This window comes from Hypanus sabinus, chromosome 8, assembly GCF_030144855.1.
Source record: "Hypanus sabinus isolate sHypSab1 chromosome 8, sHypSab1.hap1, whole genome shotgun sequence".
In the NCBI taxonomy this organism is placed as follows: Eukaryota; Metazoa; Chordata; class Chondrichthyes; order Myliobatiformes; family Dasyatidae; genus Hypanus; species Hypanus sabinus.
Genome location: NC_082713.1, coordinates 107,988,256 through 108,013,397, shown reverse-complemented (window position 1 = coordinate 108,013,397; position 25,142 = coordinate 107,988,256). Strand labels below are relative to the sequence as shown.

The window sequence follows — 25,142 nt, the reverse complement described above, 5'->3', positions numbered from 1 at the left end:
GATTTGTGTCATAACTCTCACCCAATGTCAGCTAGACCAAGGAGCTTATTACAGACTCAGAAGGGAAAAGGCAGCTAGCCCTACCTGGAGGATCAGAGGTGAAGTTTAGCAGCTTTAAATTCCTAGGTATTATTATTTTGGAGGACTGTCCTGTGCAAGTGCAATTACAAAGAAACTCCTACTTCCTTAGGAGTTTGCAAAGATGCAGCATGACATCTAACACTTTTGACAAACTTCCATAGATATGTAGTGGAGAATATACTGACTGGCTGCATTACAGCCTGGCATGGAAACACCAATACCTTTGAACAGAAAATCTTACAAAAAGTAGTGTAATCAGCTCAGGTAAAACCCTCCCAGCTACTGAGCACATCTACATAAAACACTCGTAGAAAAGCTGCAACAAGAGAAAATCTGCAGATGCTGGAAATCCAAACAACACAAAAAATGCTGGAGGAACTCAACAGGCCAGGGAGCATCTGTGGTAAAAAGTACAGTTGACGTTTTGGGCTGAAGCCCTTCAGCAGGACTCAGGTAGGAAAGCAGTGTTCATCATTAGGGACACACACCACCAAGAATATGTTCTCTTGCTGCTACTGTCAGGAAGGTACAGGACCCCCCGGAACTTACCACCAGGTTCAGGAACATATTAGCCCTCAACCATCACATTCTTGAACCAAAGCAGATAACTTAACTTGCCCCATCATTTGAAATGTTCCCACAACCAGTGGACTCACTTTCCATAAGACCATAACACACAGGAGCAGAATTAGGCCATCTGGCTCATCAATCCTGCTCACCATTCAATCATGGTTGATCCTTTTTTTTTCCCTCCTCAACCCGTTCCTGGCCTTCTCCCCATAACCTTTGATGCCACATCCAATCAAGAACCTATCAATCTCTGCCTTAGATACACAACAACCTCCCCTCCACAGCTGCATGTGGCAACGAATTCCACAAGTTCACCATCCTTTGGCTAAAGAAATTTCTCCGCACTGTTTTGAAAGGGCGTCCCTCTATCCTTGAGGCTGTGACCTCTTGTCCTAGATGCTCCCACCATGGTAAACATTCTTACCACATCTACTCTGTCTAGGCTTTTAAATATTCCAAAAGTTTCAATGAGATCGCCCCACCCCCCCCAACCTTCTGAATTCCAGCGAGTACAGTCCGAGCCATCAAACATTCCTCATGATAACCCTTTCAAGGACTTCAAGAATCTCATTTATTATTTCCTCTTTGTAGTCTTCTGCACTCTGGTTGAACACCCTAGTTGGCCAGTCTGCCATCGATTCTGTCATGGTTATTAATCTATTGATTTAGAGTATGCCCAGAAGAAAATGAATCTCAAGGATATACATGATGGCATATGTACTTTTGATAAAATCTACTTTAAACTTTGAATGTCTATGTACAAGAGACACAGATCAGGTGGATAGCCAGAGATTCTTTCCCCAGGGCAGATATAGTTAATTTAAGGTGGCAACATTTTAAGGTGATTGGAGGAAAGTATAGGAGGATTGTCAAAGATAGGTTTTAATTATTTTTAATAAATAGTAGTGCAGGGGTAGAACCCCCTGCCGGGGATTTGGTAGAGGCAGATATGTTAGGGGTATGCAAGAAACTTATAGCCACATGAATGATAAGACAAATGGAAGGCTATGAAGATTATGAAAAACATGATACCTAGGAAAAGTGTTCTATGTTCTATAATGAAGTTTCCTAGCCATGAATTTAAAAGATGCATTTCAAAAGGAATCCAATGGTAGGATTAATTATAAAATTATTGATGTCATATTGGTGACCATTTTCCAATGGGTCATTTTACATAACAGCTACAATTGCAAAGTATACAGTAAATGGATAGGATGAAAATAGGGCATTTCAATAAAATCACACAAACAAGGTCAATCATTGATGGACTGAAATTTATTACCTTCCGTGTACCAGCATAGCCTTTGATTATGAGTATTAAGACCTCAAAACCGGCACTATATGCAGTGTCCTAAATCTCCACCCTTTCATATACTTCTGAGACACAGATCGCTTGTAAAATAGCACTTGAAAAGGTACTATTGTGGTGTCTGCAATATCTTCCAAATCCACTCACAGAATAAACCAATGCCAAGCATTCTCCACCAGGCCAATGAATCTTTTGCTCTTAGCACCAAAAAGTAGGATACAGTCATATACCCAACATTAGACTTGCGTAACGTCAAAACTCCAAGTCAGTGCAAAAGATTATCAGGTAGGCATAGAAAATGATTCCAAACATTTCTTAAAGTGGGAAGCCACTCAAAATCAAGCAACATTTGTGACTTTATGAGAAACCAGAATCCAGTCTAAGCCACAAAGAAGCCCAGCATAAATGACTGGAGTCCACCACTAATCCTGACCCACTCAGGGAAGAATCTACAGTGCCCAACACCACTTCATCAGCATCTCAAAATCTGAATTACTAGAGTGAGACTGCCTAAGTGAAAACCGTAGAGTTACTACAGCCACTGAACAGGAAAAACCTGCACTTACAAAGTTATAACAAAACTAATATGCTTATATCTACTCATTGATTTAGAGACAAAATATTACTTCATCTTCATGAAATGTGCCCCAACCAACACATACACTAAACAAGGAAAACAAATTTCATATGGTACGATTCTTAAACGCCTCCCCTTAAATTCTGCTCTTCCCAAGATGCTGGCTATTCCTTGAAATTAAGTTCATCATTCCAAAGATGACAAACTGGGACTACCTTAGAATGTACTGAATGAATAGATGTTATTGTAGCTTTAAAATTCCAGCTTCAGATAATTACTAGATGCAAGAATGACCAGTTGATTCTTTTTTAAAATCAATGTTAAGTAAAAGCAATAATGATATGTTTCTCTATAACATTGCAAAGTTCACCATATGACTTTTTGTTTAAAACTATAGATCACAAAATGAGCACTAACAATCGTCTTTCAAGTAGTAGCTTCTCTTGTTTGGGTAGCGATCTTTCTTGTTTAGTTAAATACTTGAACACAAGGACACACAGTTGCATCTGATTGTTGCCCTCAAGTACATGTACTGTACATTCCACAAGAGTATACAACAGAAACAGAATTTCTTCTCTATATTGTCAACACCATAAGGATTGGTCTAATGCTGCAGCTAAGACCAGGGAATGAACAGACAAGTATGAACTACAGACCTTACTCTGCATTCCTTGGTTACTCTAAGCTTAGACCCATCAAGAAGGCCACAAGGTTTTCAAAGGTTTAAAAATATGAACATAAAAATATTGCAAATACCAAATTATGAGAATGGAATTAAAAACCTCCCCAAAAATTTACAGTAGCACAGTATTTCCCCACCACCCTTCCAAATAAAAGAGGTAGAACAATTTCAAAGAGGACAATAGATTAAAAATTCTTTATGCAAGGAATTAGCAAAAAAATCCAACTGAAAAATAAAAGGATAAACTTATAAAAATCCAGCTTGTTCCCAAGAAAACTGGGAACAAAAGTTGTTTCAATTGTTTTCTTTTCAAGCCTGAAAAGAAAACATTTAAAAAATGATACTAATTTAGATGAAACAAAAACAAGCTGCAATTTAGAAACCACCGAGAGGAAAACTACTGATAATCCTGAATATAGACAAAATGTCCATTTTGAAATCAAGATATGCAACCTTCTAGGTCCAATCCCAGCTTACTTGTTTTCATCAGCTGATTATATGTTACAGACCCACAAAATGTTGGCTAGGCCACACTTGGGAATGTTGCATACAGTTCTGTCAGCCACACTATAGGGAAAATGTGATTAAGATTGAGGGCCCAGAAAAGATTCGCAAGGACATTGCCTAGAGTGAAGGGCTTGAGTTATAAATTGAATGGATAGTCTGGGTTTTAAGAAAGGAGGCTGATAGCTGACCTGATAGAAATAATGTAATATTATGAGAGACATATAGATATTGATTGGAGTGCTTAAAACTAGAGGACATGACTTTCAGGGAGGGAGGAAATTTAAAGGGGATGTAAATAGTATTCCCTCCCACACACACACAAAATAGTTGATATCTGGAATGAACTGTAGTGGAGGTGGTGGAGTCAGGAATGTAACAACACTTCAGACATATGGACAGGTATTTTAATGAGCATGACAGAGGATTATAGAATTAATGCAGGCAAGATTATCCACAGAACTGTGGTGGGCCAAAGGGCCTGATTACAAACTACCCAATTCTAGGGCTCAATTTTCCAAGCCAAGAAACTCAATCTTTTCTGACTCTTCACAACAGCAGTCAGTTGCACAAGTCCACAGCACTGTACTACAGATTTCTCCATCTACAATACCAGTACCAAAGGGCAAAATGACTGTTAATTCAGTGAAGTACAATGTTGTGGACTAGCTGCTTGGGTTCTCCCAGCAAAAGGATTTTATTTTGCACATGCTTTCTGAAAAAAGCAATTTTATGGGTCCACCACAAAGTGCTGAAGAACTCAACAGGTCAGGCACCTAGGGAATGAGACAGCTGATGTCTTAGGTCAAAACTATCTTGATCCTATTGAGTTCCTCCAGCACCTCTGTGTTGCTCCAGAGTCCAGCATCTGCAGTCACTTGTCTCAATTGTACAGGTCCAAATGTCTTTCTGGGGGTAAAAATACGACTTCCTATCAAGGACCAACTCCGTTAGTGTTGCATCTTACCCAATTAAAACAGTGCCAGAATCCAACAGCAGTCAGTGCCCTCTGAACTTGTGCTGTCCACACACCTATTAGCCTGAATTAATTCCACTTGGTTCTCCCATATTCTCACAAGCACCCCCCACACACATCCAGCAAATTACAGTAGTGGCAATGTAATGTAGTGAATTAACCAACCAATTCTACTTTGGGATAGGAGAAAACATTAAGACCTGAACATAACTCACATGGCCATAAGAATGTACAAACTCCATAGTACCACAGCAGAGCAGGATTGAACTTGGGTCACCAAACTATAATTGCAAAGGTACTTACTTACTAGACAATGAAAGAGCTTCATCTCAGCAATTCCCCTATTGTCTGTCTTTCTCAGCTAAGCAATAAAATGTTATGCTGTTCAGTCAAAATGTAAAAGGACAAAAGGATCTAAAAGTGCAGAGATCATGACAACTCAGGGAGAAAGTGTTTTGTTATTGACAGTTCTTCATTTGTTTTGATCAAATACTGTAACTAGCCACGATTCCATAAACATTGAGATATACCACACATTAATTTACTTGTAGCATTAATTGGCTAAGATACTAGCACTTCTGATTACAAACACAATGGAATCCTTACAAACTATAACTCCTAAAGCAGATATCGTCTCCCTAAACCAAGTGTTCCCAACCTGGAGCCATGGCCTCCTCAATTAATGGTAGGGGTCCATGGCATAAAAAAGGTTGGGAACCCCTGCTCTAAATCCTCAACTCACTAAAAACCTCAGCAATCAGCCTAAATCATAGATTAAAAGCTGGATAGCAGGATTTTTATTTAAGATTGAGATGTAGAGTGCAAAGGGAATACTCCCAGGACATGAGGGACTCAGTTTTAGAAAGGTTGAACAAGCTACCATTTCATTCATAGAATGAAGGACAATCTGGAATTGTGTAGAGAATCAAGAACTGGGAGAGATCTAATAGAAGCCTGAGCGGCAGTTTTTTTTAAAAGTCAAAAGAGTGGTCATTTATGGAATGAGCTGTCAGAGGAAGAATGACAACATTTTTTAACAGTGCCTTAACAAGTAGGTTAGAAATGTTTCTCAATGTGAACCAAACTCGGGCAAACAGGACTGGCTCAGATGGGTACCTTGGTCAGCATAGATTGATTGTGCCAAAGGGCATGTATCTATGCTGTAAGACATTTTTACAAAACCAAATCACATGGGAAAATTTAATAAGTTGAATCTTGATTAAAGCAACCTGTGATTTAGAAAAACATTCGTATCTGGTTAACATTCCAATTAATGACAATTTTCAAATGGATGATAAAAACATTATTTACTTTGTATTCCGTAAATCAAAGTCATAAATTTCAAACTGACATTAAGTAAACACGTTAATCATATTAATTCTCACCCATTTAAGACTGTTGGGCAACCCAAACATGTAGGCTTATGGGAACCAGTGTCTGAGGTGTTCTAACTAGACAAGGTTTTAAGTTAAACACAAGAAATTCTGCAGATGCTGGAAATTGAAAGCAGCACACACAAGATGCTGGAAGAACTCAGCAGGTTAGGCAGCATCAACAGAAATGAATAAACAGTTAACGTTTTGGGCCAAGACCTTTCTTCAGAATTGGAAAGGGAGAAAAAGCCAGAATAAAAAGATGGGGGGGGGGAAGGAAGAGGACAAGCTAGAAGTTGACAGGTGAAGCCAGGAGGGTGGAAAAGGTAAAGGGCTGGAGAGGAAAGAATTAATAGGCCCACAGGAGAAAGGAGGTGGAGACACGGAGAGTTGATGGGCAGATGTGAAGAGGTAAGAGACCAGAGTGGGGAAGAGAGACAGAACAATTTTTTAACCAGGATAAATCAATGTTAAGGGATGATGTTACAAAAGGATGCAGTTGACAAGTTACTGTCATATTCAAGTTACAATCAGACCCTTTCTCACACTAGATTGCCGCACCAAGTGTGAGAAGCCATCGGCTAGTATCCAATTGAGATGCTGAGCAGTAGAAGAATAAAGGTGGTCTCCGGCCGATCTCGGGGTGGGTGAGTGGGGGTGGCAGCGGCCTAGGCCGCCGCCAAATGAGACGACATGCGAGCTTTCACAGACAGAGCCTGGGGTTGCGGCAGGACAAGTAAAACAAAAGGGAAATAGTGGAACCGAGCCGAGGTCCTTTCCCCTCTAATGCCACTAACACCCGGGTCAGGAGCTCCACCACGTGTTGGTGGGGTAAGGGTGGAGAAACTGAATGGCTCCCCCTCCCCAGTCCGTATTACCAGCGGCCGGGAAATGTGTAATGTAAGGAGTGGGGGGGGGGGGGAGAAAGAGGTGGTGCTTACGCGGCGGCGTGATGGAGGGAAGTGCGACGCAGTCGGGTAGTCGAGGCCCAAGAGAGTGCGGGGGTGGGGGTGACGCATTCCCGCCACGCCAACCCCCAACGCCCCACGGCCTAACCGACCACTTCCCATCGCCTCACCCCCATCCCTGACAGGCCATGCTGCACCGCTCTCTCCCCGACACACGTGCTCTCGCGGGTGAGGAGGCGAGAGCGATGTGGAACAACCGGGAGCGGAGCTCGGGGCCTGCTCCATTCCGCAACTGCTCCCCCCTCCCAAATCCCCCTCAAAGGGGTCTCTCCCTCCCAAAACCCTCGACGGGTCTTTTCCACTCCCCAGCCACCGCCCCCATTTTTCAACACTGGGCCTATCGGAGGCCCAGTTTCTCCTCTGATTGCACCCCAAGTAGGGGTGGTCGAGTGAGGGGCTGCGGATCCCGGTGCTCCCCGACCGCCGCTTACCGGACGCACGGCTCCTGCGGCGCGAGCTGCTCTCCGATGGCGCTAAAGGAAGAAGAGCGTGCCAATTGGCTGGATATAACCACGCGGGGAACGCGCGCGCCGCAGTCCCGCCCCGTCTACTCCTGGCTCTCCTTAGACTCTGCGCCTGCGCGCCTCACGGCTCTCTCTCTCTCTCCCCCCCCCCCCCCCCCTCTACCCCCATCTCCCCGGCCTACTCGACCGCCGCGCATGCGCAGCCCTCCTGCCGGACCACAGCACTGGTGGAGCCGCAGCCTTGCGTGCGCGCGCCGTCTCCAGCCCGCGCTCCGCTCCTTCGGGGGCGTCGTGCAAGCTGTCAATCAAAGTGCCTGTCAGAACCCATTCATAATTCTCATGTTCATTGTTCGCGAGGTCTGTCTTTCCCGAAGAGGGAACTGCGCCCTATTCGTATGGGCTTGTAATGCAGCGCCAATTACCTTCACGTAAAAGTCAGATAGAAGCCTGCACCATTATTATTCTGGGAATATGGCATTTAAGAGGCAATACCTATTTAGATCAGGAAATTTACCCAGAACCCGGCCCTTTTATTTTCCACCACGTAAGTGGTTTTCACTGAGTAAATACGGAGGATTTGTTTGTACTCGCCACAGGGTCAGGAACCAGAGCAAGTTCAAAGTTATTGACAAAAGAGAGAGAAATATGAGAAGGCGTTTGTTTATGAATGCAGGGAAGTATGATGTTCTAAGAAGGCATTGTTCGAGAATCAATACAAAGTCAAAGAAAAAAATATTATCATAGTACTTATATGTTGCCATATACTACCTTGGGACTTATTTTCTTGCGAACACTTACAGGAAAATAAAGTTATAGAAGAATTCATGAAACACTAAGAATGACAACATCCAATGTGCAAAAGAAAGACAAGTTGTTCAAATCAAGATTAATAATGTCCTGAAAGGTGCAATGATTGATTTAGTATAGGAGAGGCTTTGGAGAATGTAAAGGGTAAGTGAGACAAGTGAGAGCCTGCGCAGATACAATAGGCAAAGAGCATCCTGTTTATTTTTTAAAGAAAATTTGATTTTTATTGATGTGTGTGTATATATATAATATATGATATATAAATGATAATAAGAACTATATATATTGTTATAATTTATAATTCCTTTATATATTACTTTGTGCTATTGCTGCAAAACAACAGATTTCACAATATATGTCAGTGATATTAAACCTCATTCTGATTCTGTTTATACAAATCAGATCATTACACAGAGCATTGAGCTAGAATAACAATGCAGAATAAAGTGTAAACGCTACGAAAAAAGTGCAGTGCAGATAGACAATAAAATGCAATATTGTAACGAGGTAGATGGTGAGGTCAAGAGTCCCATCTTATCATTCAAGCCTACTAACAGTGGGATCGAAGCTGTCCTTGAGTCTGGTGATAGGTGCTTTCAGGCTTTTGTATCTTCTGTCCAGTGGGAGAGGGGAGGAGAGAGAATGTCCAAGGTGGGTGAGGACTTTGATGATGTTCCTGCTAATTAATCATAAATCATAATCATAAATTTACTTTCCTGTATGCTCCAAAGCCACCAGTTATTCACAAGGAAGAGAAGGTCATGAGTCCCCACAAGCCTGCCCCACTATTTAATGTGACCATGTCTGATTTATGCTGGCCTAAACTCCTCTTCTGTTTCAGTTCCCCGTGACCCTAAATTCCTTAATCTGTCAAATGTCTATCTACCCTGATGCTAAATATCTCCAATGATCCAACCTCAATCGTTTTCAAGGCCAGAGAATTCCAGAGATTCACCTCCTTCTGAGAGAAGTTTCTACACATCTCAGTTTTAATTGGCAAACCCCCCTTGTTTGTGAGTCTCCGCTAACAAAAACATCTCAAGATACCCCCAGCAAGCCCCTTAGTTCATCCCCCATTCTTGCAAACTGCAGAGGGATACAGACCAAGTTTGTCCAGACCCTCTTAGGAGGACAGCCCTCTCATCCAAGAGATTCCTTGAGCTGGAGGAACTCAGCAAGTCGGGCAGAATCTATGGAAAGGAATAAACAATCAAGATTTTGGGTCGAGACCCTTCATTAGGATTTAATCAAACGTAATGGTTAGCCACCTCCCCCCAAACCCCTCTATCTATTACCCTCAGTCACTACAATGTACACACTTTAAACCATTTTTTATAACGCAGTTTACATTATAAATTCAAGCTGATATTTACATACCGTATTTATGCACATTTCATTCCATATCTGTACTTCCTAACTTTATTTTTATATAACTCTTTATTCTTTATAATTGTTGAATGCTATTTTTGTTGGTCACACTCTGACCAACACACCACAGCAAATTCCTAACACATGTAAAAATAGTGAATAAAGTTAATCCTTGATCTTAATAACAATGTAAATTATTTATAGAACACTTTCCATGCAAATTATATAGTTCAAAGTGCTTTACAATGGGATAATGTTAATTAAAAGCAAGGTTAAGTAAATAGTTTTTGATCTGGTGGTTAAAAGTGCCAACTGAATCTGCATCCCTTATAGTTTGAGATCCTAGATCTTTGAAGGGAAGGGGGCAGAAACCAGAATAAAAGGTGGGGACAATGGGAAGGAGAACAAGGAGGCATGGTTTAAGAGACCAAGAGCAGCAGAGAACACAGAGGGGGAACAGTGAGAGAGGGTCTCACTGAATTCTCACTGTAGAGAAGTGTTAGGAATCTTTTTGCCTCAAATAAATTTCACAGTGGAACAGAAAATTATAATCACAAGACATGCTGGAAGTTGTGAGCAACACACACAAAAGACTGGAGAAATTGGGTGTCTCCAAATGGAAGGGGACTGGCACTATTCCTGATGTTGTCCCACCAACATTCTCTACAAACTCCCTATTCGTGAACTCCAAACCCTCGGCAATAGAAAACAACATTCTGGCTGCCTTCACGGCCTTTAATTTTACCTGTTTGTAAATTAACTAATGATTCGCCTCTAATCCGTCCAACCAAAGGGCAAATCAGGGATCCCAGGGCCTGACAGGCAACAGTATTGAATTGTTACAGACTGCACATTAGCAGGTCAGGCTAGAACTCCACAGTAAATCAAAGATCACCTTTATTCGCCATATACATCTATTAGGAATTCACACTGGTGTGTTGGTCAAAGCATGACATGCAATAGAAAACAACATTCAACAATTAAAATGAATAGTGAATTATATAAAGTTAAAGGTTGAAGTATAGATATGGAATAAAATGTGCATAAATACACAAATATCAGCTTGTATTTACAATGTAAACAGTGTTACAAAAAGTGGTTTAAAGTGTGTACAGTGCAGTGACTGAGGTAATAGATAGAGGGGGAGGGGGTGCTCTCCAGAATGGTTGATCAGATGATGTGATGATGTGAAATTTTGTTTAATAGCTCTATAACACTATTACTGCTCAGCTACACTGACTGGTGATCAGTTGTGGAACTGCAACAAGTTATCTGACAGGAAAGACTGTTTACAATAAAATGATAGTGTTCATGTAGTCTCTCAGATAAGACCTTTTTTGTTTGTTTTTAAAACACAGTAAGAGAATGAGGGGAGATTTGACAGAGGGGCATAGATAGGGTAGATGGAAGCAGGCTATATCCACTGAGGTTGGGTGAAACTAGAGCCAAAGGGCATAGGTTAAGGGTGAAAGGTGAAATAGTTAAGGGGAATGTGAGGGAAACTTCTTCGCTCAGAGAGTGGTGCAAGTGTGGAATGAGCAGAAGTGATGGATGTGGGTTCAATTGCAGAATTAAAAAAAGTTCAGATAAGTACATGGATGAAGTTTATTTTTCATATAAATCTTTATTCTTTATAATTCTTGAGTGGTATTATCTTTGATTGCATGTTGCATGCTGGCCAACACACCACTGCGAATTCCTAACATATGTAAATGTGTATGGTGAGCCTTGATTCCTGAGAGAGGTATGTAAGCCTACGGTCCAGCTGTGGGTCAATGGGACCAGGCAGAATAATAGTTCAGCATGGACTAGATGGGCTAAAGGCATACTTCTGTGCTGAAGCTCTCAATGACTCTAACCCCATAGTGCAGAAAGAATCACTTTTCCCCTCACCAGTTGCCTCAATGGACCACATGAGGAGGTATTAGTGACAAATGCTCTGCTTGGAGAGGTACATGATCGAAGTCGAGTTTATTATCATATGCACAAGTATATGTGTAGCAACATCTCCTCCACAATCTCCATCAGCATAGGTAAGGAGTTGTGTCCTTAGGCCAATTGGCATATAGGAGAGAGATTGAAAATCTGGTTGAATGGTACCACAACAATAACCTTTCTCTCAACATTGGCCTATTTAACGAGCTGATTATTGACCGCAGAAGGAACAAGCTAGATGTCCATGTTCATTCAGAGGGTCAATAGCTTTAATTTCCTTTTACATTAGCATATCAGAGGATATTTCCAGGGACCAGGATGTAAGCATTATGACAAAGAAGACACAACAAGCCTCACTTTCTTAGAAATTTACATATATTCTGCACCAGATGTCACCAAAAAACTTTGACAAACCTCTTTTGCTTTCTTTTTTTTTGCGTATTGTTTGTTTGTCAGTCATTGTTTATAAGACCATAAGATATAGGACAGAATTAGGCCATTTGGCCCATCGAGTCTGCTTTACCATTTCATCATGGCTGATCCATTTTCTCTTTCAGCCTCAATTTCCTGCATTCTCCTCGTATCCCTTCATGCCCTGACTAATCAAAAATCTATCAATCTCTGCCTTCAATATACCCAATGATTTGGCTGTCACAGCCGTCTGCGGCAACAATTTCCACAGATTCACTGCCCTCTGGCTAAAGAGATTCCTTCTCATCTCCATTTTAAAAGGACGCCCCTCTATTTGAGCCTGTGTCCTCTGGTTTTATTCTCTCCCAGCATAGGAAACATCCTCTCCACATCCACTCTATTGCCTTTCAACACTCAATAGACATAGGTTCTCATAGAATCATAATTTATAATGTTTTTTTTTATTTTTCCTAAAAATTCCTGCAAGAAATCGAATCTCAAGTTAATATATAGGAACATATATGTACTTTGATAATGAATTCTAATTCAAATTTTGAATTTTGAACATGAAAGCACAGGTGCAATGAAAAACTTATTTCCCACAGCATCACAGGTACATAGCATCAGATAAGCACCATTCACAAGGAAAACATATACATAAATTATACACAAATTTTACAAGATCGAATACAACGAGAACAAAAGTCAATTTTAGTGTAAAGTGATCAAAGTGATGCTAAACTGTAGTGATTAAGGGTTGTCCATCTTAATCTTGCGTTTTACCCAAAAATAACCATTATAGATTAGATGTTATCATTACACTGAAACCATCACCTTTTGGTTCATCTCTGGAGTGGGACTTCAATAGTGAGTCTAATGTTTCTGGGAAAGAGTGTCTAGGTAACAGGGCAGTTACCAAAATGGTATTAAAGTAGCAGTGACCTGGGTTCAGTCCTGCCGCTGCCTGTCAGGAGTTTGTACATTCTCCGCATGTCTGCATGGATTTCCTCCAGGTGCTGCAGTTTCCTCCCACAGTCCAAAGATGTGTGGGTTAGTTGGTCACATGGGTGTATTGGGTGATGCAGGCTCATTGAGCCGGAAGGGCCTGTTAACGAGCTGTATGTCCAAATAAAAAGTAAAATAAATATTTCATCTGTCCTTACATGGCTCCAGCTCTGGCAGTTAACAAAAGCTGAGTCAGCGTCAAAACCTGCTGACAAAAACAACAAAGTGCTGACACCTTCTGAATGGCTCTGACTAAAACCCCATGAATGTGCATGTATTTGCAAAGCTTTGTAATTTAATTCTGAGTTTCAGATGACAATCCTTTGGAAATAAAGGATGTGTAATGCTGGATTCACAGATCTGCATCACAGCTAACTCCCTGTTGTGGACAGGAAACCTCCGAACTTCTTCAGCTGTCCTGCTGAAAACTCACAACTTTCTAACAGAGTCAAAGCAGCTGATTTCTCCCACATTTTGGAAATTCATCAAAGTTAAAAGTCAAGGTCAAAGTAAATTTATTATCAGAGTATGTTCATGTCACCATATATTACCTGGAGATTCTTATTGAGATTTCTTAAAGACCATGAAACATAGGAATAGAATTAGGCCACTTAGCCCGTTGATTCTGCTCTGCCATTCCATCATGGGTGATATATTATCCCTCTCAGCCCCATTCTCCTGCCTTCTCCCCATCACCTTTGATGTCCTGACTTATCAAGAACCTATCAACCTCCACTTAGCATCCACCTAATGACTTGGCCTCCACAGCTGTCTGGGGTGACGAATTCACCACCCTCTGGTTAAAGAAATTCCTCCTCATCGCTGTTCAAAGGGACCTGTAAAGGCAGGGAAACTCAATGACTTATGCATGAAATAATGTCTGGATGGTACACAAACAGAAGCTTTTCATTGTATCTAGGTGTATGAAAAAGAAAAAAGAAAAGATTACATTTATTTGTCACATCTGCATTGAAGCAAACAGTGAAATGCATCATTTGTGTTGACAACCAACACAGTCCGAGGATGTTCTGGGGGCAGCTGGCAAGTGTCACCATGCTTCTGGCACCAACATAGCATGCCCACGGGTATCCTAACCCCATCCCGTAAGTCTTTGGAATGTTACGTGTTGCTCCACCATCCAGGACATTATTGTTCATTTGATCAGCACTTCACCCTAAGTATCTAAGTATCTCCTGTTGGCCAGAATGTACAGGATTGACTACAGTAACCTACCACCTTTATCTGGTAAATAAAAGGCTTGTGTGACATCTCTAAGTTCTCACAGCAATCCAACAATATCAAGTATTTCAAGTGAGCAGCACAGTAGTGTAGTAGTTATCGTAATGCTTTCGAGGGCTAGTGACTGGGTTCAATTCCTGTCACTGTCACATTGAGCAGCATAATTTTGCACTGTGGGTTTATTTGACTGAAGGAGACTGTTACCATGCTGTATCTCTAAACAAAATAAAATAAAGTAAGAACGTAGGATTAAGGTGAATCCCAAGGTGTTCTATACATACACCAGGAGCAAGAGGATAACTGGGAAGAAGGTTGGAGCTCAAGGATATAGAGGGGAACTGTTTGCGGAGAATGTGAGTGGGAACCATTTGCGGAGAATGTGAGTGGGAACCATTTGCAGAGAATGTGAGTAAGGTCCTTAATGAGAATTTTACGTTAGTACTTACCAAGGAAAAAGACATGGAAGACCAGGAGATTAGTGCATAAGGGCATAAATATGATAGGGCATTTAAACGGCAAGGAGTTGGAAGTGTTGGGCCTGCAAATGAGTATTAAGGGGGATGTCCCCAGTGCCTGATGGGATTTAACTCAGGCTATTGAGGGAGGCGAGAGATGAAATTGCTGGGGCCTTGACCAGCATCTTCGTGTCCTCTCTTGACACAAGCAAGGTCCTGGAGGACTGGCAAGTGGCTAATGTTGTATCTCTATTTAAGAAGGGAACAAAGGAAAATCCTGGAAACTATAGACCGGTGAGTCTCACATCAGTTGTAGGGAAATTGCTGAAGAAAATTCTTAGGGATAGGATATCTGAGCACTTGGAAACCCATGGCCTAGTTAGGAAGAGCCAGCATGGCTTTGTGTGGGGCAGGTTGTGTCTTACCAACTTGATTGAGTCTTTTGACAAAATGATTTGAGAGTTTGAAGAAGGTAGATGTTGACTACATGGATTTTAGTAATGCGTTTGACAAAGTCTCTCATGGGAGGCCAATCCAGAAGTTTAGGATGCATGGGGTCCACGTCGAGTTGGCTGTTTGGATTCAGAACTGGCTTGCAGATAGAAGAGAGAGGGTAATGGTTGAAGGGACTGATTCGAGCTGGAGGTCTGTAATGAGTGGAGTTCCACAGGGATCTGTGCTGGGACTTCTGCTGTTTGTGATGTATGTAAATGACCTGGATGAAAATGTAGGTGGGTGTGGTCTGAAACTTTGCGGATGATACCGAGATCAGCAGAGTTGTCAACGGTGTAGAAGACTGGCAAAAAAATACAGTGTGATTTAGATCAGCTGCAGATATGGGCAGAGAAATGGCAGATGGACTTTAACCTCGATAAATACGAGATGTTGCATCTTGGTAGGGCAAATGCAAAGAGACAGTACACTGATAAGCACAAGTACTGCTGAGAAGAGAGGTGCAGGTTCCTAGCTCCTTGAGAGTGACTACCCAGGTCGATAGGTTAAGAAGGCTTATGGAATGCTTGCTTTTATTATTCGAGGCATTCAGTTCAAAAGTCAGGGGGTTATACAGAAACTTGATAAAGCTCTGGTTAGGCCACATCTGCAATATTGAGTACGGTTCTGATTGCCTTTCCTTGGGAAGGATGTTGAGGCTTTGGAGAGGGTGCAGAAGAGGGTACAGGATGCTGCCTGCTTTAGAGGGCATGTGCTATCATGAGAGGCTGGATAAACGTGGGTTTTTCTGGAGCGACTGAGGGGAGCTCTGATAGAGATTTATAAAATTATGAAAGGCATAGGTAGAGGGCACAGGAAGTATCTTTTTCCCAGGATGGAGGTGTCTAGTACCAGATGGATTGCAATGAAGGTGAGAAGAGATAGGTTCAAAGGCAATGTGAGGGGTAAGTTTTTACTCAGAGAGTGATGGATGCCTGGAATACGCTACCTGATATGATGGTAGAGGCAAATGCTTTGAAAGAGTTTAAGAAACGTTTAAATAGGTATATGAATATGAGGATGGAGGGATATGGATACTATGTGGGTCAGAGGGATTAGTTTTTGAGGGTTTTTTGACTTACTTTTACACTGGTTCATTGCAATGTTGTGGGTTGAAGGGCCTGCTCCTGTGCTGTACTGTTCTATGTTCTAAAATAACACCATTCTTTTCCAACCGTCCACCATCCATTCTCTTCCATAGGCTGCCTGATGTGCTGTTTCCCTCCAGCATTCTGTGTGTTGCTCCAGGTTTCCAGCATCTGCAAAATCGCCCATCAATATTCCTTGCTTGTCACTGCACCCAATTCATATAAGCTCCATTATGCATCTTCAAGAACATTACAGCACTGCATAGGTCCTTCAAAGTTTAAAGTGCAAAATAAATTTATTATATAAGTATGTATATGCCACCCTATACTACCCTGAGATTCATTTTCTTGCAGGCATTCACAGAAAATTAAGAAATACAATCAAATCAATGAAAAACTATACACAAAGACTGACAGACAACCAAAGTGCAAAAGAAGACAAACTATGCAAATAAAGGTTAACACTGAGAATATGAATTGTAGAGTCTTGAAAGTTAGATTGTACAGGCATTTCAGTGTTGAGTGAAATTTTCCAGCCTGATGGTTCAAGGGTAATAACTGAAGGAGAAGTCTGCACATTGGTATTTCCATACCAGGCCACAGTGCAATCAATCAGGATACTCTCGACTGTGCATCTATAGAAGTTTGTTAAAGCTTTAGATGACATGCTGAATCTGTGCAAAGCTCAAAGTAAGAAGAGCTTATCACTTTTGGCTTAAACCACCCACCTTAAAGCAATGGAACAACTCAGCAGGTCAGGAACTTAAAACATAGGAAACTACAGCACAGTACCGGCCCTTCAGTCCACAACGTTGTGCCAATTGTTTAACCTATTCTAAGATCAATCTAACCCTTCACTCACACGTAGGCCTCCGTTTTTCTGTTATTCATGTGTCTATCTAAGAGTCTCTTAAATGTCCATAATGTATCTGCCTCTATGCATAGCAGGCCTTATGTTGTTTGTATAAATTTGTATATGCAAATTGTGACATATGGATCATTATTTTAGTGCAATGATTCCCTTAGCAATAATTATTGACTGATAACTTACCTATGAGCATTGATCTGTTATTCTCTCTCTCTCGCTGTAATATACCAATTAACCTCACCCCCGCATACGTACTTTTATTTAATTGATATGTAATTCTACCGACAAAACAAACTGAATGTCGGTGAATATCACCAACTGCACTGACAGTTACAAGACGACAGAATTCCAAGGAAGGGAGAGAGGCAGTGAAAAGAAAGAGTGAATCAGTACAGAGAAGGCCATCATGGACGCTAACAAAAGGGATGCATGATTGCATGATTAATAGTGCCTGGTACACAGTGAGAGATACACAACTAGCAAAGTTAAAGTGAAAATAACATGACAATAGCCTTAGTCGGGAAAGGTGATGAATTGGCTAGTACTAATGAGGATTGGGAGTCGTATATCAAAAGTGTTGAACTGTATTGTAACATGAATGATGTGGATGAGGAAACAAAAGCCTCTGCATTTCTTTGCTTAATGAGTGCTAGAACGTAGAGTCTCTCATGCAACTTAGTAACTCCTGAAAAGCCAGCAAGCAAGACATTCAATTAAATTGTTGCAATTTTACAAAATCACTTAAACCCTAAACCGCTAGTAATAGCTGAGAGATTTAGATATCACAAAGGGAATCTGTCAGAGGATCGAGGCACTTCTAAATACATTGCAGAATTGCGCAAGATTTCCCAATACTGTGACTTTGAAGATTGACTTTCTGATGCATTAAGGGGCAGGCTTGTATGTGGCAAGTTTAGTCAAAGCACTCAAAAGAGGCTACTGTCAGAAAGAGACCTAACCTTAGAACGGGCATTGACCATTGCAACATCATTGGAGACAGCAGAAAAGGATGTGACAGAACTACAGAAGAAGAGCCTAGAATGTGAAATGCATAAAATTTCCCTGAATGGTGCAAAACACCAAAAATGTTATCGCTGTGGCAAATCCTCCCGTAATGCAAATGTTTGTTGGTTCAAAGAAAATGTTTGCAGAAAGTGTTACAGATAAGGCCACGTAGAGAGAGTGTGCAAATCAGACAAAAAGCACAACCAAAGAAAAAAAGCACACAAAGTGAAAAGTTTCAAACACAAAACGAAACAGATGCATAAAGTGACTGTAAGTGAAACTGAATCAGACAACACAGAGTCTGACAAAGGTGAGCTGTCATGCCTAGAACTGTATAGAAACTGTACAGATCGAGGCCGATCACAAAATCATATGGATCTCAACAAATGTGTCTGGTGTAAAACTGAAAATGGAGCTGGATACTGGGTCAGCTGTGTCTATAATTTCAAAGGCTCGCTACAACAGACTGTTTTCTAAGCTACCATTAGAAAAGATCTGGTAGAGACCTATAGAGGCAAAAAAGAGTCTCCCAAAGTAAATGTGATACATGGAGGCAAAACACAGCACTTAGAGCTTTGTGTTGAAAAGTGGAGGACCCAGCATTTTTTAGATGTGAGTGGTTGAGAAAAATCCAACCAGTCTGGTACACACTCAAAGCTCTCAATGTGTCATCAACAGGCAACTGCAACCCAAACGATAGCACTAACCAGAGACCGTCACAACTGTTTAATGCTAATGAGAAGGTGTTTGAGAAGGGTATTACTAAACTCAAAGGCAAGAAGGCCAGTACTGAACTGGATAAAACAGCAACACCAAGGTTCCATATAGCCTGTCCAGTGCCTTATGCACTACGACCTGAAGTGAATGCTGAATGTCAGAGCTTGAAGGTGTCTGGAATTTCTCCAAGGTTGAGTGGAGTGATTGGGCCAACCCCATTGTCCCAGTGATCAAGAAAGGGAAGGCTGGAGCTGTTTGCATAATTGGGGACCTCAAAGTGAGCATCAGCCCAATGCTGCGTACTGTGTAAAACTCCCCTGACATGAATAGAATACATTTTTGGATCTTTGGTAGGCAGGGAGAAGTTTTCAAAGGTTGACTTGCCACAAGCCTTTCTGCAAATGGGGATTAAGGGTCAAGCAGGAATTCCACACAATTAACACTCACAAGGGACTGTTCCAGTATAATCATCTCGTCTTTGGCGTCACATCTGCTCCTGCAATTTGGCAAAGAGCAATGGACCAAGTGCTCCAAGATATCCCAGGAACACAATGTCATCTTGATGACATCATCATGACTGACAAAAATGATGAAGAGCACCTCCAGAACCTTGGTGAAGTGCTCACCAGGCTGAGTGAGTGTGGTCTGCGTGCAAAGAGAGAGAAATGTGAGTTTTTCAAGAATGAAATCTCTTATTGTGGACACGTCATTAACAAGCATGGCTTACATAAAGTCACAAGAGAAAAATGAAGCCATGCTGCAGGCACCCGAGCTGGAAAATGTGTCACAACTCAGGTCAAACTTGAAAACTACTACCACTTGTTTCTTCCAAACATTGCTACAGTGCTGCATCCATTGAATGCACTGTTACAGTCAGGAGCAAAGTGGGAATGGTCAGAAAGATGTGAAAGAGCTTTCAAGGAAACAAAAAGACTAACAACAGCAAACAGCAAATGAATTGCTCACCCAATATGACCCATCTCTGCCCATCGGACTGGCTGGCATCCCCTTATGGCATTTGTGGCTTTTTGTCATATACTATGAAAGATAGATCTGCATGTCTGATCGCATTGCTTCAAGATTGCTGATGAGCACAGAACACAACTATGCACAGATCAACTAAGAGGCCTTTTGGTCTAGTATGAAGTTCCACCACTATCTCTACGGACAAAAGGTTACACCAGTGACAGACCACCAGCCCCTTGTGTCCATTTTCAACCCCAAGAAGGGAATCCCAGTGATGTCTGCTACATGGTTGCAACATTGTGCAGTTTTCCTAGGAGCCCACTCTTACGGCATAGCGTTCAAGGGTACCAAACAACAGAACCATGCTGGCAACTTGTCACATCTTCCACTGTTGACAACTGAAGAAGAGAGTCTTCATACTGTGACCCAGCAGAGGTGTTCCACACCACATTGGTGAACCAGTTGCTGGTAACAAATTTTGAAATACAAAGAGAAACAAGGAATGTCCCAACATTATCAAAGGTCTCTGACATGACCATGCAAGGATGGCCTGCTCACGGTAATCCTATGTTTCTAGAGTTCTCAGTGAGACGAGACCAACAGTCTGTACATCAAAGAACCCTGATGTGTGGATCTTGTGTTGTGGTTCCCTCTAAACTGTGCACCAGAGTGGTAGAAAATCTTCATGAAGGACACCGGGGTACAATCAAGGTGAAGAGTCTCACCCTGAGCTATGTGTAGTGGCTGGAAATAGACAGATTGAAGACTTGACCGAAAGCTGTTCCGGATGCCACAAAGTTCAGAATGCACCCCCACGGGCACTGTTACACCCATTGGAGTGGCCATCTTCACTGTGGCAAAGAGCGCCTATTGACTTTGCTGGGCCATTCATGGACTCCATGTTTCTGATCTCATTCGAAGGGCTTGAGGTCATACCAATGAAGTCAACACATCAGAAAAGACTGTTTCTGCTCTGAGGATTACCTTACTCAGAAATTGCTTACTTGAACAAATTGTGAGTGACAACGGACCACAATACATGTCAGAAGAGTTCAGACTATTCATGAAGAAAAATGGCATCAAGCATTTCAAGTAAGCTCCTCACCACCCAGCAATGAATGGGTTAGCTGAAGGGTTTGTCCAAACCTTCAAGAAGTCCATTAAAGTGATGGACAAGGAGGATATTTCTCTACAGCACAAAGTGGACAACTTCCTTTTTGCATATCGAAACTCTGTTTGTGCAATGACAAATTCAACGCCTGCAATGCTGTTCATGAGCAGGAGTCTGAGATCTCGTATAGACCTTCTGAAACTAGATCTTCGGAGGGAGGTGCAGAATAACCAGTTCAGCCAGTTGCCAAGTGAATCAGGAAGGAGCTTTGAGATTGGCCTACCTCACGTGGTTACTGAGAAGACAAGTGGACACCTGGTAGGACAGCTACAGAACCAGAACGCTGATGTACACAGTAGATGTTGGAGATCAGACATGGAGTCATCATGTGGACCAGATACTGGATGTTCAGCCAAAGAGCACACCTGAGTTGACTGCATCCAACAAGATGGACATATTACAGCCACTGGACTTAGCTCTCGGTGATGATCGTGTCACTAACAGCAACGTGACACCAGCAACCAAGAAAGTTGTCTTAGATAAGACACCTGCCAAACTTGATGCTATCCTGAAAGAAACAGAGTGCCACTCAAAAAACTGAATCTTTAGAACTGTGAAGTTAGTTATGATGGTTATTGTGAAAGCAGCTCAGCTACCTGGGGTGCACCATCTCATCAGATGCCAAGATCGACAAAGAAATTGACAACAGACTGGCAAAGGCAAACAGCGCATTCAGCAGGCTGTACAAGAGAGTCTGGAACAACAAGCATCTGAAGAAAGGCACAATGATCATTGTGTACAGAGCAGTTGTACGGCTCCGAGTTGTGGGTCACCTACCTCCACCACCCACGACTCCTTGAGCGTTTTCACCAGTGCTGCCTCCACACCATCCTTAACATCCACTGGAGTGACTTCGTCACCAACATTGAAGTCCTCAAACAGGCGGAGATCACCAGCATTGAGGCCATGCTGTTGAAAAAGCAGCTGCGCTGGGCGGGGCACGTCTCCAGGAGGATTATCGCCTGCCCATGATTGTGCCATATGGTGAACTCTCCACTGGCCACCGTGACAGAGGGGCACCGAAGAAGAGGTACAAGGACTCTCTGAAGAAATCCCTTGGTGCCTGTCACATTGACCATCGCCAGTGGTCTACTCTAGCCTCTGATTGCAGGGTCTGGTGACACACCATTCACCAGTCTGTCTCCTCCTTCGAGAACACACGCAGGGCTGGCCTTGAGGACAAAAGGAGAAGGAGGAAGAACCATGACACAGCAACACCAAACCCAGAACAGATCTTCCCTTGCAGTCGCTGTGGCTGGGTCTGCCTGTCCCGTATTGGCCTCATCGGCCACCAGCGAGCCTGCAGCAGGCCTGGGCAGCCCCCTTCATTCACAAAGCCAAGCCATGATGATGATGATGTTTATTTGAATATGGTTTGTGAAAGGGAAATTGAACATTCTGTACATATATCAGTTTTATGTTATGTTAATCTAAAGGGGAAGGAAGTATAAGTATGGATCAATTTATTTTAGTGCAATGCCTCCCCTTAGCACTACTTATTGTCTGATAACTTACCCATGCACATTGATCTGTGGTTCTCTCTCTGCAAAGTGAATATACCAGTTAATCTCACCTCTGCGTGCATGCTTTTATTTAATTGTACAGAAACAACACAAATGAGGTATCCATAATGATGCAATACAGTCACAGGGTCATAGTAAAGTACAGCACAGAAACAGGCCCTTTGGCCCATCTTGTCTGTGCTGAACTATTTAAATTGCCTACTCCCATTGACCTGCACCAGGACCATAGCCCTCTGTAACCCTACCATCCATGTACGTATCCAAACTTCTCTTAAGCACTGAAATCGAGCTCACATGCACCACTTAAGCATGCTAAAAGCTTTCTTTATGACCCTATCTACATGTGACACCACTGTCAATGAATTATGGACCTATTTTCCCAGATACTTCAGGTCCACCACACTTCCCAGTGCCCTACTGTTCCCTGTGTAAGACCGACCCTGGTTGGTCCCATTTACACCTCACACTTGTCTTCATTAAATTCCACACTTTCATAACCCTATGAGTGAAGAAGTTTTCCCACATTCCCCTTAAGCTTTTTCACCTTTCACCCTTAACCCATGACCAATGGTCCCACTCAGCCTCAGTGGAAAAAGCCTGCTTGCATTTACCCTGTCTATACCCATCATAATTTTGTATACCTCTATCAAATCTCCTCTCAATCTTCTGTGTTCCAAGGAATAATGTTCTAAACTACTCAATCTTTCCTTATAACTCAGGTCCTCCAGTCCTTGCAACATCCGTGTAAATTTTCTCTGTACTCTTTCAACCTTATTAATATCCTTCCTGTAGGCAGCCCACCAAAAATGCACACAATACTCCAAATTAGGCCTTTTGCAACTTCAGCATAACATCCCATTTCCTGTACTCAATACTTTGATTTATGAATGCCAATGTCCCAGAAGCTTTTTATATGACCCTACCTGTGACACCACTTTCAAAAAAATTATGGACCTGTACTCCCAGACCCCTTTGTTCCACCACACTCCTCAGTGCCCTGTTGTTCACTCTGTAAAACTTGCCCTGGTTGGTCCTTCTGCAGTCCAACACCTCGCACTCATCTGCGTTAAATCCCAGCTGTTATTTTTCAGCCCATTTTTCCAGCTGATGCAGATCTCACTGCAAGCCATGATGGCCCTCCTCACTGTACACTAAACCCCTCCCCAGCCTTGGTGTCATTTGTAAATTTGCTGATCCAGTTAACCGATCCTGTGGCACTCCACTAGTCAAAGGCCTCCAGTCAGAGAGTCGACCATCTGCTACCAGTTTCTAGCTCCTCCCACAAAGCCAATGTCTAATCCCATTTACTACCTCATCTTGAATGCCAAGTGACTGAACCTTCTTGACCAATTTCCCATGTGGGACCTTGTCAAACATCTTGCCTCCATGTAGACAACATCCACTGCCTTGTCTTTATCAACTTTCCTAGTAACTTACACAAAAATCTTGATAAGATTGGTTAGACATGGCCTAACATGCACAAAGCCATGCTGACTATCCCTAATCAGTCCACGTCTGTCCAAATACTCATATATCTGGTCTCTTAGCATACCTTCCAATAATTTTCCCACTACGGATGTCAGGCTCACCAGTCTATAATTTCCTTGTTATTTTGAGAGCTTTTCTCAAACAGCAGAACAACATTTCCTCCATCCTCCAGCACCTCACCTATCACTAAGGAAGATTTGAATATCTCTGTTAGGACCCTGGCAACCACTGCACCTGCCTCCCAGAGGATCTGAGGGAATTTCTTATCAGGCTCTGGGGATGTATCCACCCTAATTTGCCCCATGACAGCAAACACCTCCTCCTCTGTAATCTGTACAGGGTTCATGAAGTTGATGCTACTTTGCCTCACTTCTACAGACTGTGCCCGTCAGCTGAGTAAATACAGATGCAAAAAAATCATTTAAGATCTTTCCTTTCTCTCTTGGCTCCACACATGGATTGCCATTCTGATCTTCCAGAGCACCAATTTGCTCTTAACATACCGGTAGTCTCTTTCACCTTGTCCTCTAGGGCAACCTCATAACTTCTTACCACCTTCCTCATTTCTTTCTTAAGTGCTCTCTTGCATTGGACTATTAAAACAAAAACTCCAGGCCATCCTAAAAGTTTCTTCCCCCAGGCCTTTAATCTGATTAATATCATTCTAGTTAGCCCCACTCCTTCCATTTAATTTTATAATGCTGTTTACATTGTAAATATGTATTTTTTGTGCATTTTATTCCATATCCATCTTTTAACCTTCAACTTATTTTAATTTAATTCTTTATTCTTTATAATTGTTGAATGTTGTAATTTTTTGTTGCATCCTTCACACCACAGCAAATTCTAATATGTGTAATAAGATGGCGGCATGCATGGTTGCTGCAGCTTCTCTGGGTCCAAACAACAGTGTAACTGTTCATCCTTTATGCCTTTTTTACCAGCACTGCTGGTTATCTAGAACATCAAGTCTATCCCACTAGTGAGTTTCTGAATAGTGGCAGAGCTGGACTTGTTACACACCTTGTTGTGGCCTGTTTCAGCTCCAAAAAAGTCAGATGGTGGTGCATCATCCAACAAATGGTGGAAATGGTTGGCTT

The 25,142-nt window shown here is 42.1% G+C and overlaps 1 protein-coding gene and 1 long non-coding RNA gene across 4 annotated transcripts in view; both read right to left on the bottom strand.

The window, feature by feature from the left end:
• The window catches only part of nap1l1 (nucleosome assembly protein 1-like 1), an 87,277-nt gene extending 79,657 nt beyond the window's left edge, over nt 1-7,620 (bottom strand). For 2 of the 3 annotated variants that reach the window (XM_059977559.1, XM_059977558.1), the window contains exon 1: nt 7,472-7,620. The gene's annotated coding sequence lies outside the window, so the exon portion shown is untranslated. The remainder of the gene's footprint in view (nt 1-7,471) is intronic. The other variant, XM_059977557.1, reaches the window with a different exon arrangement.
• Nucleotides 7,621-8,595: 975 nt separating this feature from the next.
• Nucleotides 8,596-9,809, bottom strand: LOC132397792 (uncharacterized). Its single transcript, XR_009513450.1, has 3 exons — nt 9,689-9,809; nt 9,416-9,501; nt 8,596-8,990 (listed from the first exon to the last, which is right to left on the bottom strand). It is a non-coding gene; the product is annotated as an uncharacterized LOC132397792 (long non-coding RNA).
• Nucleotides 9,810-25,142: the final 15,333 nt, after the last annotated feature.